This window comes from Aquarana catesbeiana, linkage group LG09 (genome assembly GCF_042186555.1).
Source record: "Aquarana catesbeiana isolate 2022-GZ linkage group LG09, ASM4218655v1, whole genome shotgun sequence".
Lineage (NCBI taxonomy): Eukaryota > Metazoa > Chordata > Amphibia > Anura > Ranidae > Aquarana > Aquarana catesbeiana.
In genome coordinates this window covers 49,051,954-49,067,603 of record NC_133332.1, presented here as the reverse complement: position 1 = coordinate 49,067,603, position 15,650 = coordinate 49,051,954, and the positions used below count along the sequence as shown (strand labels likewise).

General features: G+C 46.0%; 1 protein-coding gene across 1 annotated transcript in view; it reads right to left on the bottom strand.

Moving 5' to 3' along the window:
* The window catches only part of DXO (decapping exoribonuclease), a 40,859-nt gene extending 36,610 nt beyond the window's left edge, over positions 1-4,249 (bottom strand). Inside the window, exon 1 of the mRNA XM_073598455.1 lies at positions 4,229-4,249. The gene's annotated coding sequence lies outside the window, so the exon portion shown is untranslated. The remainder of the gene's footprint in view (positions 1-4,228) is intronic.
* Between the last annotated feature and the right edge of the window lie 11,401 nt (positions 4,250-15,650).

Sequence of the window (15,650 nt, the reverse complement as noted above, 5' to 3'; positions counted from 1 at the left end):
CATGAAGTGTTGTGTTTGGTGGCCCTTTGAACCCTTTTACCATTTTCATGTTTCTCTGAGTAGTTGTAGTAGTAGATTACATTGTTGGGGAAAATGTCCTAATGAAACCTGCCAGGGGCATCTGCATTCGGCTACATTCAGACAAAAGTGGTTGAAGGGCAATAAAACAGGCAGTTGATCTGTGTCTTTACCACTCCCCAGATGCCTGCTAACAAGTTAGAATAGCCGTAGGACTGTGCTATACACATTGCCTCAGCCGCAATATTTGACAGCAAACGTGCATACAGCATGTGTTTTGCAGGAAGTGCTATCTGCCAAACATGATCATTGAGGCCGTGCTGGAACAACGTACCAAAAAATTGGCACACAGTTGCAGCATGCTAGTTCTATGTAAAATGTCCCTTTGGCTAAAAAAAACAGGCCTCTAGGAGGTGATGGCATCACCTGAACACCTGGAAGCTGCTCTTCTACAGCCCTCTGAAAAATGATAGAATACAGATTGCTTTTTTGAGGGATGGTGAAGTCTACTGATTCCATGACTGAACCTTTATGGTGTGCTGCACTTCAGATTTGTTGCCCGCTACTGTAATAGTGCATTTGGCTGTCACTAAGAGTGAATGACACTGCAATGCAGTGCATGTGTTACTGTGCATTCTGTTAACCTCCCTGGAGGTATGATTATTTCATATTTTTGATGCTGAAAGCGGTACAATTATTTTGCATGGAAATTTGTCGTTTTATATTGTAGGCCTGTAATTCTTAGGAATAACTCACTTAAATCTGTCCAAACAAGAGTCTAGTAGACATCTGGGTATGATAAAGTTTGAAAAACAAAATCCTAAATTATAATATAATAAATAACTATACCAAATAATAATATAATAATTATAAAAATTATTCCATAATGTAATCAAATCAAAAACACTGAAATTTGCTCAGTTGCAGAATTGTCGCTGTCATTACTTTTCAGTGTTTGATGACGGATCTCCCCACAAATCACTATCGCTCAATTCTGCGAGTGATTCTAATTTATTATCGCTGTTTTCTAGCTGGTCTAAAACCCCTTTTGATGTAAAGGGACAGTTTTGGTTGCAGTGGACAATCTCCAGTTTCCAGGCAGAAAGAACAGTTTTTATAATATAAAACTGCCTGTAGGCCACTGGAGAAACCGCTAGGGACAAAAGGGAGGTGAAATAATTTCATACAGTAATGTAATCTGTAAGATTACAGTGTACTATATGTATTGTGTGTGTTTCACTTTTTGAATTTGGCGCCGTTCTCCGTCCCCGTGTGTTGCAACGCTCGCAGCTCGGATCCGTGATGAATCGAGCTGAGGACGAGCCGCTCACACTGCGGGGAGACATCGCAGGATCCAGGGGACAAGGTAAGTAAGCTCTTCCTGGATCCTGCAATGCGATTTCTGGCTCGGGGTTATCGCTTTTGGTTCTGAAATTCCACCCTGAGCCAGACTCGGAAATACCGCCAGGGAGGTTAAAGTGTGGTAAAAGGCAAGTTTTACCACGTGATACGGCAAAATGTAAACGGATCCTGAAGTATGGCATATGGAGTCTGCCATGTTGTCCTCCCCTTCTTAAACTGCTGGCTGCCCGGCTGTCACTTCACTGAGCTGGAAAAAGTATGCCAACAAGGCTGCCATTGGTCACACACATAGATCTGGTATAAACGATGACAGATAGAAGAGTGACAGCAGAAAAGAACCAGTGGTCCATTGAATCTGCCCTCCACTCTGATCACACCTGCAGATAACCCACCAGATCCATCCAATCTGCTCTCCCTCTCCCTCCTTACACGGTGCTGAAAGTCAACCAGCTTGCACAGAGAGATCACCGTCCACTGGCCTGTGACCCACCACGTGAGTAGTGGCCATCTTGTTTCCCGCCTCTCCCCTGCTCGACCCGGGCCCCACTTAGCCACCGCAGCACCCTGGCGTGTCAGAACACTATTCCCACCTAAGTTTGCATAGGGTATCCAACTCCATCAAGGGTGGGTGGCAGTCGCAGCCTTATTCCCGGTGACGCATGCGGTGGCCATCTTGCTACACCCTCCTCCAGTATCTGCACCTGGTCCAGGCTTTCACGCTCCCCAGGTGCCCAACTCACCCACTGTACTAACACCAGCACCACTCAGCCTCTTACAACTACCACCTTTTTATAATAGTCATGGCTCAGAGGAAACCTAAGTTCGACACGGCCACCAAGCTGGACAAATACCGCCGAAATGACAAAGACGGCCTGGAGGATGATGGCGGCACTGCGCTGGAGGGGAGGGAGACGGCAGGAGCAGACCCGGATAAGGTACTGGAGGCTATCTCTGCACTACAGGCCACCCTCATGACTAAAACTGAGGAGGTGAAGGTGGATATCTCCCTAGTCCGACAGGATGCAGTACCAGATCAACCAACTCCTGGCAAAACAGGATGATATGTGGAACAGACTCCGTAGGTGCAACCTTCACTTTATTGGTCTGCCAGAGGGGATGGAGGGGAAAGTAATGTAATCTGTAAGATTACAGTGTACTATATGTATTGTGTGTGTTTCACTTTTTGAATTTGGCGCCGTTCTCCGTCCCCGTGTGTTGCAACGCTCGCAGCTCGGATCCGTGATAAATCGAGCTGAGGACGAGCCGCTCACACTGATCAAGACGTATGGCAAGGAGGCCTTTTAGGCCACATTTGCAGTTGAAAGAGCGCACTACATGCCTGCTAGGCCGCCACCACAGGGTGCCTCTCTGTGCACATTTATTGCTAAACTGCTGAATTACAAGACCGAGACGCAGCACTACGCATGGGACGGGTGAAAGCCACTATACCCATTGGCAACATTAAGGTAGCCATCTTTCCTGATTTTCCACTGAAGTACAGAAGCACAGACAAAGCTTTACAGAAGCCAAAAGACGCCTATGTCTCAAAAATCTTAAATATTCTATGCTGTTCCGGGCACGCCTTTGCGTGGAAGATGATGACCACGTCATTTTCTTTGAAACCCCTGAGGACACCATCACCTGGCTAGAGCGCCGAGACACCAACAGGAATGCGAACGATTAACCTACAATATATAGCACACGGCTGTGTGCTGCTACAGGGGACCACAAGCCCCCCCTCTCTACAACATGAGGGGCATTTGTCCCACTGTACTGTAAACTCCCTATCGGGCCTTCCTTTCAATGTCTCCTGTTTGCCGTTTGCTGTACTCTCCTCCTTTTTCCCTCCCACCCCTGGTGCAATGGAGAGGTTCTATCTCTTATATACACCACCTGCAACAATAAAACCATATGGCGCCCAGCCTGCCTAACTATCAAAGACAATCTAAACCAGTGCTACCATGCCCGGGTACACGTACTTGTATTTTGAATGTTATGGCCGAGATACACGAACTGTTCAGGCCAATGCCGCATACAGTATAGACCTTCCCCTTTACAAACGGAGAACTACTAATCAGAGCTGTGTCCCTCGCAGGCAGAACATCTCCAGCAGAAGTTGGAGCAACCACTGGGGAGCCTCCTCTACCCTGACCTCGTCCTCCGCCAGCACCCCCGGCTTGCCTCCCCCCCCCCCACACACACAGCGTGGCGCTCACTGCCTGCACATACTCGGGATCTGCCCACCGCTCCGCCCTCCTCAGCATACTTGGATCCATTCTCCCTGCTTTCTCTGTGACAGCAGGTGAACTAAAACCTCCATGATGAGCCCTCTCTCATACCGGGCGAAGCGTGGGGGTTCAGGTTTCCCTACTGCCTGGCCTGCCCTATGGAGGCTCCAGCCCTGTCTGCACCCCTCCTAAAAGTTGCACCCTGTGCGATCCCCATCGGCTGCCCCCCCCCCCCCATGGTACGCCACTGGGAGACTGACATCACCACCCCAGCCTTGCTCAATCAGAGAATGCTTTGCGTTTGTTGGGAAGAATGCCAGACATCCTCTGAATGGTGTTAGGGGAGTGGCCCCCTATGGTTACCGTGCAGCAGGGTGGCCGCTTGGCACAGGATCCAGAAGAAAGTGAGAATCACTATAGAAGCGGCAGCTACTTCATTAGTTTTCTGCTCCCATAGGGAATGGCCAGGTATGAGATTCGTATACATACATTATGGGGGAAAAAAAAACATACCTGGAATTCAGCTTTAAAGTGGATATAAACCCTCGCATATACCCAGCAAAGTGACTGACCTCATGTGATACACAGAGATGAAACCAATCCTCCTACATGAATTGTACCTGTTTATCTGCGGTATTCTCTTCTCTACATTCATTCAAAGTCCAGAATTTATACAGCTTGTCAGAAAAAAGGAGATGGTGAGCTCAGTGAGGAGAGCTCTGAGAACTGATTAGAGGGAAGAGACATACCCCTCTTCACACAGCACACAGGAACAGAGCTAAGGCTGCCAATCAGCTGGAGGTCCCTCCCCTGTCACAGTTTTTCTCTTAATGTCAGGAAAACTTGTCAGGAGTGATTCATGTAGATGGCAGAGGAAAGAAACAGCAGACAGAAATGACACTTAGGGGTTGATTTACTAAAGACAAATAGATTGTGCAGTTGCACTCTGCAAGAGCAGTTGCTCCAGAACCTAGTAAAGGAGGTAAAGGTTCACTTTGCAAAGAATACCCAACCACATGCAAGGAACAAAAAAAAAAAATAAAGCATTTTTGCTTGCACATGATTGGATGATGGAGGTCAGCAGAGCTTCAGCTCATTTATTAGGCTCAATTCACATCTATGCATGTTTCTTTTGAGCGTTTCTGCAGTGCTTTTTTTGTGCTTTCCACGTTTTTTTTACCGTGGTAAAATTGTGGTTAAAAACGCACTACATGCTTTTCTGCAGCTTCTCTATTGAACAAAAAAAAAGCACCGCTTTGCATTTGAAAAAAAGTCCCTGACCCTTTTCAAAAATGCAGAGGCACAAAAATGCATTGTTGTGAATGTGTCCTGCGTTTCTGGAAAAAGCATAAAAAAACACATTGGTGTGAATGAAGCTTTAAGCTCTGAAGCCACTGCTCATGCAGAGTGCCACTGAACAGTCTATTTGCCTTTAGTAAATCATCCCCTCAGTATTCTGGATTGAGACAAGTACAAACTTTAGAGGGATGTGTTTTGTTCATATGTCACGTCTGAGGTTTACAACCACTTTAAGATAAAACCGCACTCACAAAACTTAGATTAATAACATTAAACAGCCTACTCTGAAATAGACTGGCAGCTGATTTGCCTTAATTTAGATCAATAATATTAGAATTGTGTTGGCAGCAAAACAGGTTCACGGAATTATGTGCAGCGCTCAAATATACAGTCACTAATAATAAAAAAACTGTGTTACCAGATATAAATGACATCCAGCCGGTTCTTTTCTGCTGTCACTCTTCTATCTGTCAAAAGATATACACATGAAAAATGAAAAATTAATAGTCGCTTTTGGAAAAACAAATGTAATTAAATAATGTCCACCAACGTGAAAAAGAAAAAAGGTAAGTGAATATAAATCATGTGAAAAAAAGGAGGAGGGTTAAGTCCATATAAGAATCATGATATTTATATGCAAAGTCAGCTGATTAGCATCACTGAAGCGCCAATTGGAACACGGTAGGAGAGGATAATTGCAGAGATAACCACCACCGACTGAGTAAAGGCTAATGCTCCGTACACACAAACGGAAATTTCGCCAGCAAAAGTCCGATGAGAGCTTGGTCGGAAAATGCGATTGTGTGTATGCTCCATCGGACTTTTGCTGGCGGAATTTTCGGCCAGCAAAAGATTGAGAGCATGTTCTCAATTTTTCGGTCGGAAAAAGTTCCGATCAGAAATTCCGATTGTTTGTACAAATTCCGACGCGCAAAATTCCTACGCATGCTCGGAAACAATTCGACGCATGCTCGGAAGCATTGAACTTCATTTTTTCGGCTCGTCGTCGTGTTGTACATCACCGCGTTCTTGACGGTCGAAAGTTCAGAGAACTTTTGTGTGACCGTGTGTATGCAAGCCACGCTTGAGCGGAATTCTGTCGGAAAAACCATCCAAGTTTTTTCCGACGGAAAATCCGAGCGTGTATACTGGGAATTTACTGGAATAAGTGGACTTAAAGGGGCATATACCTTTTAAGTCATGTAGGCTTGTGGTGATATTTTTACATAGTTACATAGTAGGTGAGGTTGAAAAAAAGACACAAGTCCAACCTATGTGTGTGATTATATGTCAGTATTACCTTACATATCCCTGTATGTTGCGTTCATTCAGGTGCTTATCTAATAGTTTCTTGAAACTGTCAATGCCCCCCACTGAGAGCACCGCCTGTGGAAGGGAATTCCACATCCTTGCCGCTCTTACAGTAAAGAACCCTCTACGTAGTTTAAGGTTAAACCTCTTTTCTTCTAATTTTAATGAATGGCCACGAGTCTTGTTTAACTCCCTTCTGCGAAAAAGTTTTATCCCTATTGTGGGGTCAACAGTATGGTATTTGTATATAGAAATCATATCCCCTCTCAAGCGTCTCAAGTTCAGTGCTCGCAACCTTTCCTCATAACTAATATCCTCCAGATCCTTTATTAGCTTTGTTGCCCTTCTTTGTACTCGCTCCATTTCCAGTATGTCCTTCCTGAGGACTGGTGCCCAGAACTGGACAGCATACTCTAGGTGCAGCCGAACCAGAGTCTTGTAGAGCGGGAGAATTATCATTTTATCTCTGAAATTATATTCACCGTTTAAGCGAGGATGTGACATCTACGATCGCTATCCCGGGTCAGGACCATACACTTTTCATCAGCAGGTTCCCAATGTAATGTACAGATGGATTTCTCATAGAGGGAAAGAGGACTGGATCATATCCCCATAATCACACGGCGCGACCAAAAAATGAAGAAAGGTTCCACATAGTGTGATATTGTTGATAAAAGGTTTATTAAAAAATGAGTAAAATAAAGAACACTCACATTTCAAATGGAGATATGTACACTTGCAAGGACAACGTAGAATGGCGCAATGATGCTGTCAGGGCTTGACCCAAGAGTTTCGTATACACAGACGTCATCTGCGATCACTGCGCTTATATAGAGAATGTGGCCCCAAAATTAAGTAGGTGCCAACCGGGTGTTCACCTGTGTTAATTGCGTCACTTCCGGTATGTAAAATGGGGTTGGCCTGTGTGATTCAAGCCTTATTGTGAGGACTAGATATAATTTGTGCTTATCGGATGAACATGCCACAAGATTGGTTAAATTGACTAACACTGATCAAGCCTCACTCTGAAATGTTCATTTACCAATGAGCGAAGCGGAATTGAAGCGTACAGATCACGCCTCGCTTTGAAGCGGCGACCGTCACTCTAGGACGCACGCTATCCAGTGGGCAGAGCGGGAATGATGTATGCGGACCAGACCTTGCTTTGAAACAGCGAGCGTCCAACGTCATGTCATTTAGGCTCGGTTCACACTGATGTGAGTTCATAATGAATGCTATGCGTCAAAAGCACTTTAAATTCGCATGTCATCCCTAAAGTCATTGTTTTCAATGACGGTCGTTCACATACATGCGTTGCGATTCCTCTACGAATGCGATGCGACAAAAAAAGGGTCTTGTGCGAGTTTACTGCGTTGCAAATTTAGTCTCCATAGACATCAATGTAAATCGTTCTTGAATCGCATTGATCGTTCACATATGTGTGAATTCCACCACACTATTCTCCACAAAAAACAGAAAGTACACAGGAAGTTAACACTTTTTTTTTTTTACATTATGATTCCATTGGCTAGAATATCAATCGCAGCTATGTCCAACTCCTGAAATTCGCAGTAAAATCGCAGTAAATTTGCACCTCCCAAAGGACAAAAAACGGAACAAATTCACAGCGCAGCAGTGTGAACCGAGCCTTATCTTGGACAAGGGTCTCAAATTTGCCCCAACAAGAAACCTGAATAAATTTATTGATATACACAAGTATATTAAAAAAATAAATATCCAACGCTATCTTATTTCAAATCCCTGTAGGAATCCAGCTAGAGCGGCCACGTCTGGGACAGTTCATGCCGGACTGTCGAACCTCTCCCTTTCAATCCTCCAACTCAGTTGGCCCCGGGGCATGTATGGCTGCCAATGGAACTGGTTATCTTGTATTTATTGATGATGTGGCTGCTGACAAAAGCGGCAGGATGAATTCTGAAGTGTTTCGGGCAATATTATCTGCTCATATTCAGCAAAATGCTTCAGAACTCATTGGACGGCGCTTTACAGTGCAGATGGACAATGACCCGAAGCATACTGCGAAAGCAACTAAAGAGTTTTTAAGGGAAAGGAGTGGAATGTTATGCAATGGCCAATCAATCACCTGACCTGAATCCGATTGAGCATGCATTTCACTTGCTAAAGGGAAAATGCCCCAAGAACAAGCAGGAACTGAAGACAGTTGCAGTAGAGGCCTGGCAGAGCATCACCAGGGATGAAACCCAGCGTCTGATGTCTATGCGTTTATGGACCTGACTGTATATGGACTTAACCCTCCTACTTTTTTTTTTTCACATGATTTATATTCACTTACCTTTTTTCTTTTTCACATCGGTGGACATTATTTCATTATGTTTGTTTTTCCAAAAGTGATTAATAATTTTTCATTTTTTACTTTTCATATGTATATCTTTATGTCATTTATATCTGATAACACAGTCCTTTATTATTATTGACTGTATATTTGACGCTGCACATTATTCCGTGATTTACCATTTGCAATTGTCTTTTGCTGTGCTGGCTGCTTTATATACACTTTTTGAGTGACAGCGCAGTATTTTTTATTTATATCCAGTAAAACAGGTTCAGCTTGATGGCCAACCAGCTTCCTGCTTTGCTGCACGTCTTATGCTACGTACACACGGTCGGACTTTCCGGCGGACTTGGTCCGGCACACTTTCTGACGGACTTTGTCCGCCAGGTGCGCCGGACTTTAAAACGGACGGACTTGCCCACACACGACCGGACTTTTCCGGCGGGCTAAGTCCGCCCGTCTTTCCGACGGACTTTCGCCGGAGGTACGGCGGACTTTCAGAATGAACGGACTTGCCCACACACGGACAAGTCCGTTCATTTTGAACGTGACTCATGTGCGACGGGACTAGAAAAGGAAATCAATCTTGCCGCTTTTATCGGCAAGATTGACACCTTGCGAGCCCCGTCGCGGGGCATACCAGGCCCTTAGGTCTGGTATAGATTATAAAGGGGAACCCCTACGCCGAAAAAAATGGCGTGGGGTTCCCCCAAAGATCCATACCAGACCCCGATCAGAGCATGCGGCCCGGCCGGTCAGGAAGGGGGGTGGGGACGAGCGCCCCCCTCCTAAACTGTACCAGGCCGCATGCCCTCAACATGGGGGGGTGCTTTGAGGGAGGGGGGCGCCCTGCGGGGCCCCCCACCCCAAAGCACCTTGTCCCCATGTTGATGAGGACAAGGGCCTCTTCCCGACAACCCTGGCCGTTGGTTGTCGGGGTCTGCGGGCGGGGGGCTTATCGGAATCCGGGAGCCCCCTTTAATAAGAGGGCCCCCAGATCCCGGCCCCCCACCCTATGTGAATGAGTATGGGGTACATGGTACCCCTACCCATTCACCTAGGGAAAAAGTGTCAATAATAAAACACACTACACAGGTTTTTAAAATAATTTATTAAACAGCTCCGGGGGTGTCTTCCTCCGGCTTCGGGGGTTCCTCCGGTTCCTCTTCTCCCGGCGTCCGGTTGGTTCTTCTCCGCTCTCTTCTCCCGGTGTTCCAGTTCTTCGGCCGGCTCCTCTGCTGTCTTCAGGTAGCTCTCTTGCCAGCAGAGGTCCGGGCTTCTGGGCTTCTGGGCTTCTTGGCTTCTTCCCTCTTCTCTTCTCCAGATGTTGACACGACGCTCTCTCCAGCTGGACTGCTCTCTGAGGGCTCCGTTGTGACTTATATAGGCGGAGACCCCGCCCCCTAATGATGTCACAGTCCCTGGGCATGCTGGGACTGTGACGTTTTAGGGGGCGTGGTCATTATCGCCCGGTGACCACGCCCCCTAAAACGTCACAGTCCCAGCATGCCCAGGGACTGTGACATCATTAGGGGGCGGGGTCTCCGCCTATATAAGTCACAACGGAGCCCTCAGAGAGCAGTCCAGCTGGAGAGAGCGTCGTGTCAACATCTGGAGAAGAGAAGAGGGAAGAAGCCAAGAAGCCCAGAAGCCCAGAAGCCCGGACCTCTGCTGGCAAGAGAGCTACCTGAAGACAGCAGAGGAGCCGGCCGAAGAACTGGAACACCGGGAGAAGAGAGCGGAGAAGAACCAACCGGACGCCGGGAGAAGAGGAACCGGAGGAACCCCTGAAGCCGGAGGAAGACACCCCCGGAGCTGTTTAATAAATTATTTTAAAAACCTGTGTAGTGTGTTTTATTATTGACACTTTTTCCCTAGGTGAATGGGTAGGGGTACCATGTACCCCATACTCATTCACATAGGGTGGGGGGCCGGGATCTGGGGGCCCTCTTATTAAAGGGGGCTCCCGGATTCCGATAAGCCCCCCGCCCGCAGACCCCGACAACCAACGGCCAGGGTTGTCGGGAAGAGGCCCTTGTCCTCATCAACATGGGGACAAGGTGCTTTGGGGTGGGGGGCCCCGCAGGGCGCCCCCCTCCCCCAAAGATTCCCCCTATGTTGAGGGCATGCGGCCTGGCACGGTTTAGGAGGGGGGGGGGCGCTCGCTCGTCCCCACCCCCTTTCCTGACCGGCCGGGCTGCGTGCTCGGATTGGGGTCTGGTATGGATTTTAGGGGGGACCCCACGCCGTTTTTTCGGCGTAGAGGGTTCCCCTTTATAATCCATACCAGACCTAAGGGCCTGGTATGCCCCGCGCTCACCGCAATAGGAAAATCTGTTTTTCCTATTGCAGCAAGCGCGAGATGCAATACCCTGCCCTCGCGTCGTATCTGGTCCGTCGGACCAGCATACACACGAGCGGACTTTCCGTCGGACCAGCACACAGACGAGCGGACTTTCCGCCCGAAACTGAGTCCGGCGGATAAATTTAAAACAGGTTTCAAATCTTGGTCCGGCGGACTTTGGGGAAAAAGTCCGCCGGAAAAGTCCGCTGGCGCCTACACACGGGCGGATTGCCCGGCACACTCTGGTCCGCCGGAAAGTCCGACCGTGTGTACGCGGCATTAGTGATATCAATAGTGTCTTTATGGGCTGTATATCAGTCTAGCACCCAAACTGTCCCAGGAGTGAATGTCTACTTTAAGTAGAGTGCTATGCTAGGAATCTGTTGAAGGGAGTTTCCATTTCTGTATGTCAGCTCTTTGGCCTTAAGCATTGTTCTGCTGTCCTAATAGAAAAGGAACTGATCCTTTCAATATGAATGCGTTAACCACTTGCTGACTGATGCATGTATATAAACATCATGTCAGCAAGTGGTTATTATAATACTATGGTTGCAGCTGCAGCCATGATCTTAATGTTGTATTTTTTCAGTCGTCGATTGGCTGTTATGTAAAAGTGTTCTGAGTGGCTTTATAGCCGCTCAATCACTTTTACAGAGCATGCGGCCGCTGCCGCCCTACCGTGGTTCCTGTGCTCTTTCATTCCTCTGGGGAGCCTGGCACTACGGTAAGCAGTTTGGACAGCATCCCACAGAAGAAGATGGAGGAACATTTGTTCCCCCGTTTCCTCTGTGGCGGATGATCTTGGATGTGACATTTCATCACTTCGGTTTGAGACCTGCCAGGAAAACAACTAGCCAAGCATGAACTGTGCTTGGTAAGTTGCTTTGGAGGGCAGGGGAGACATTGGGGGGTCTAAGAAACATGTAGGAGGCTAAAGGCTGCTTCTCCTTGATAGTGCACTGAGTAGTAACATTTAGGCTTCATTCACACCTATGCATGCTGCTTTTGAGCATTTCTGCAGTGCTTTTTGCAAGTTTTTAACCACGATTGTACCACAATTTTGGGTCTGAGACTTCTTTACCTGTGTTTCTTCAGGTAGGGCAGTGAATAGACTGCCCTACCTGCAGAATGTGGATCACACAAGTGTGAACGTAGGCTCCTTGACCAAATATCACCCAAATCGTCCTCTCAGCTCTTCTTAAGACCTCCTACTCTCAAGCTCTCTCATCTCCTCCTCCCATGCTCATCTCCAGGATTTCTCCAGAGCCTCTCCCATCCTCTGGAACTCGCTACCTCAACATGTCTGGCTATCCCCCCCTACTCTTGCTACCTTCAGGCGATCCCTGAAAACTCATCTCTTCAGGAAAGCCTATCATGTCTCCAACTAATCTTCTACCACTTCCATCAGCTCATTCCCCACAGGTACAACCTTTTGTACCACCTGCCCCACCCTATTAGATTGTAAGCTCTTCTGAGTAGGGCCCCTCTTAATCCTCTTGTATTTTATTGTATTATAACTGTATTGTCTCCTTTTTATATTGTAAAGTACTGCATAAACTGTTGGTGCTATATAAATCCTGTATAATAATAATAATAACAACACAGTCCCAACACATGAACAATGCAATTTGCCTTATGTCCTATTGTTTCAGTTCATACCAATGTGCTGCAGAAAAAAGGGGTCATGTTGCATTTTTTTGTGTGGTGTTTTCAGGCCTTGACGCATTGCAACACACAGAATTAGGGGTGAATAAAAATCAATGTGATATGTTAGTAAAATGTGTGCACCGTCCGTGCACATCACTGTGGGTTTTGCACAGAATGAGACCCTTAGCTAAAAGAAGGGCAAAACTTTGATGTAAGTGACATAGATGGAATAATTGTGTGTATATACCATCATATATTATGTACATACACTCACCGGCCACTTTATTAGGTACACCCTGCTAGTACCGGGTTGGACCCCCTTTGCCTTCATTCGCCTTCATTCTTCATGGCATAGATTCAACAAGGTTTTGGAAACGTTCCTCAGAGATTATGGTGCGTATTGACATCATAGCATCATGCAGTTACTGCAGATTTGTCGACTGCACATCCATCCCTCCCGTTCCACCACATCCCAAAGGTTTTCTATTGGATGAGATCTGGTGACTGTGGAGGCCATTGGAGTACAGAGACCTCACTGTCATGTTCAAGAAACCAGTGGTGAGATGATTTGATCTTTGTGACATGGTGCATTATCCTGCTGGAAGGAGCCATCAGATGATGGCTAAGGTACACTGTAGCCATAAAGGGATGGACATGGTCAGTAACAATATTTAGGTAGGCTGTGGTGTTTAAACGATCCTCAATTGGTACTAAAAAAAAAATTAGACAAAGATAAATTGTTTCAGAACTTTTTCCACCTTTAATGTGACCTATAAACTGTAAAACTACATTGAAAAGAAACTGAAATCTTTTAGGTGGAGGGAAGTAAAAATACAAAAATAAAATAATATGGTTGCATAACTGTGCACACCCTTAAACTAATACTTCGTTGAAGCACCTTCTAATTTTATTACAGCACTCAGTCTTTTTGGGTATGATTCTATCACCATGGCACATCTTGACTTGGCAATATTTGCCCACTCTTCTTTGCAAAAACACTCCAAATCTGTCAGATGGTGAGGGCATCTCCTGTGCACAGCCCTCTTTAGATCACCCCACAGATTTTCAATGGGATTCAGATCTGTGCTGTGGCTGGACCATTCCAAAACTTTAATCTTCTTCTGGTGAAGCCATTCCTTTGTTGATTTGGATGTATGCTTTGGGTCGTTGTCATACTGAAAGATGAAGTTCCTCCTCATGTTCAGCTTTCTAGCAGAAGCCTGAAGGTTTTGTGCCAATATTGACTGGTATTTGGAACTGTTCATAATTCCCTCTACCTTGACTAAGGCCCCTGTTCCAGCTGAAGAAAAACAGCCCCATAGCACGATGCTGCCACCACCATGCTTCACAGTGGGTATGGTGTTCTTTTGGTGATGTGCAGTGTTGTTTTTGCGCCAAACATATGTTTTGGAATTATGGCCAAAAAGTTCAACCTTGGTTTCATCAAAACAGAGAGAGAAAATCAGCGCTAGTGAAAATTGGAGCTGCTAGCAATAGAGGTAAAACCTCTAATCAACAATAAAATAAAAAATTGCAGCGCTTGGTTTCATCAGACCAGAACACATTTTACCACATGCTTTAGGGAGACTTCAGATGTGTTTTTGCAAAATTTTTCCAGGCTTGGATTTTTTTTCTTCCTAAAAAAGGGCTTCCGTCTTGCCACTCTACCTCATAGCCCCAAACATATGAAGAATACAGGAGATTGTTGTCACATGTACCACACAGCCGGTACTTGCCAGATATTCCTGCAGTTCCTTTAATGTTGCTGTAGGCCTCTTGGCAGCCTCCCTGACCAGTTTTCTTCTCGTCTTTTCATCAGTTTTGGAGGGACATCCAGTTCTTGGTAATGTCACTGTTGTGCCATATTTTCTCCACTTGATGATGACTGTCTTCACTGTGTTCCGTGGTATACAGTTTATAGGTCACATTAAGCCTGGGTTCACACCAGTGCGATCACCAAGATCTCATTTGATTTGCACTGGCACCGCAGGGTGCCGATCACATGCGATCTCTGAGTGATGCGAGTTCAGCCATACAGTTTTATGGCTGAACTTGCATTTGATTTGCAAAGAAAAAGGTGCAAGGACTTTTTTTTTCCCCCGCATCGGATCGCATGGGTGGTCTCACCTATGTGATACAATTCCTGTGCGAGTTTCTCAGTTTGCACTGCGATCTGTGAACTGAACTGGGGGTGTCATTAAAGCAGAGTTCTGCTTAAAAAAAAAAAGTCAGCAGCTACAAATACTGCAGCTGCTGACTTTTAATAATCGGACACTTACCTGTCCCGGAGTCCAGCGATGCGGGGGAGGGGGGGGAACGAAGCCTCGCTCATCTCCCCCTTCTCTCTGCTGCGCCGGCATTGTAACTGTGGGTGCCTGGCTGTGACTTCCTAGTGACAGGACACTGATCACAGCTCCCTGTAATCCCTGTAATCGGGAGCAGTGATCAGTGTCGTATCACACATAGCCCCTCCCCCCCACAGTTAGAATCACTCCCTAGAACACACTTAACCCCTACAGTGCCACCTGGTGTTAACCCCTTCACTGCCAGTCACATTTACACAGTAATCAAAGCATTAATTGCACTGATCACTGTATAAATGTGAATGGTCCCAAACTCGAGCCAAAAGTGTCCGATCTGTCCGCCATAATGTCGCAGTCATGATAAAAATCGCAGATCGATGCCATTACTAGAAAAAAAAAGTATTAATAAAAATGCCATAAATCTATCTCCTATTTTGTAGACGCTATAACTTTTGCGCAAACCAATCAATATACACTTATTGCGATTTTTTTTTCACCAAAAATATGTAGAAAAATACATATCGGCCTAAACTGAGGAAAAAAAAAATGTTATATATATTTTTTGGGGGAAATTTATTATAGCAAAAAGTAAAAAATAATGCGTTTTTTTCAAAATTGTCGCTCTTTTTTTGTTTATAGCGCAAAAAATAAAAACCGCAGAGGCGATCAAATACCACCAAAAGAAAGCTCTATTTGTGGGGAAAAAAGGACGTCAATTTTGTTTGGGAGCAATGTCGCACGACCGCGCAATTGTCAGTTAAAGCGACGCAGAGCCGAATCGCGAAAAGTGCTCTGGTCTGGCAAGCCAAATGGTCCGGGGCTGA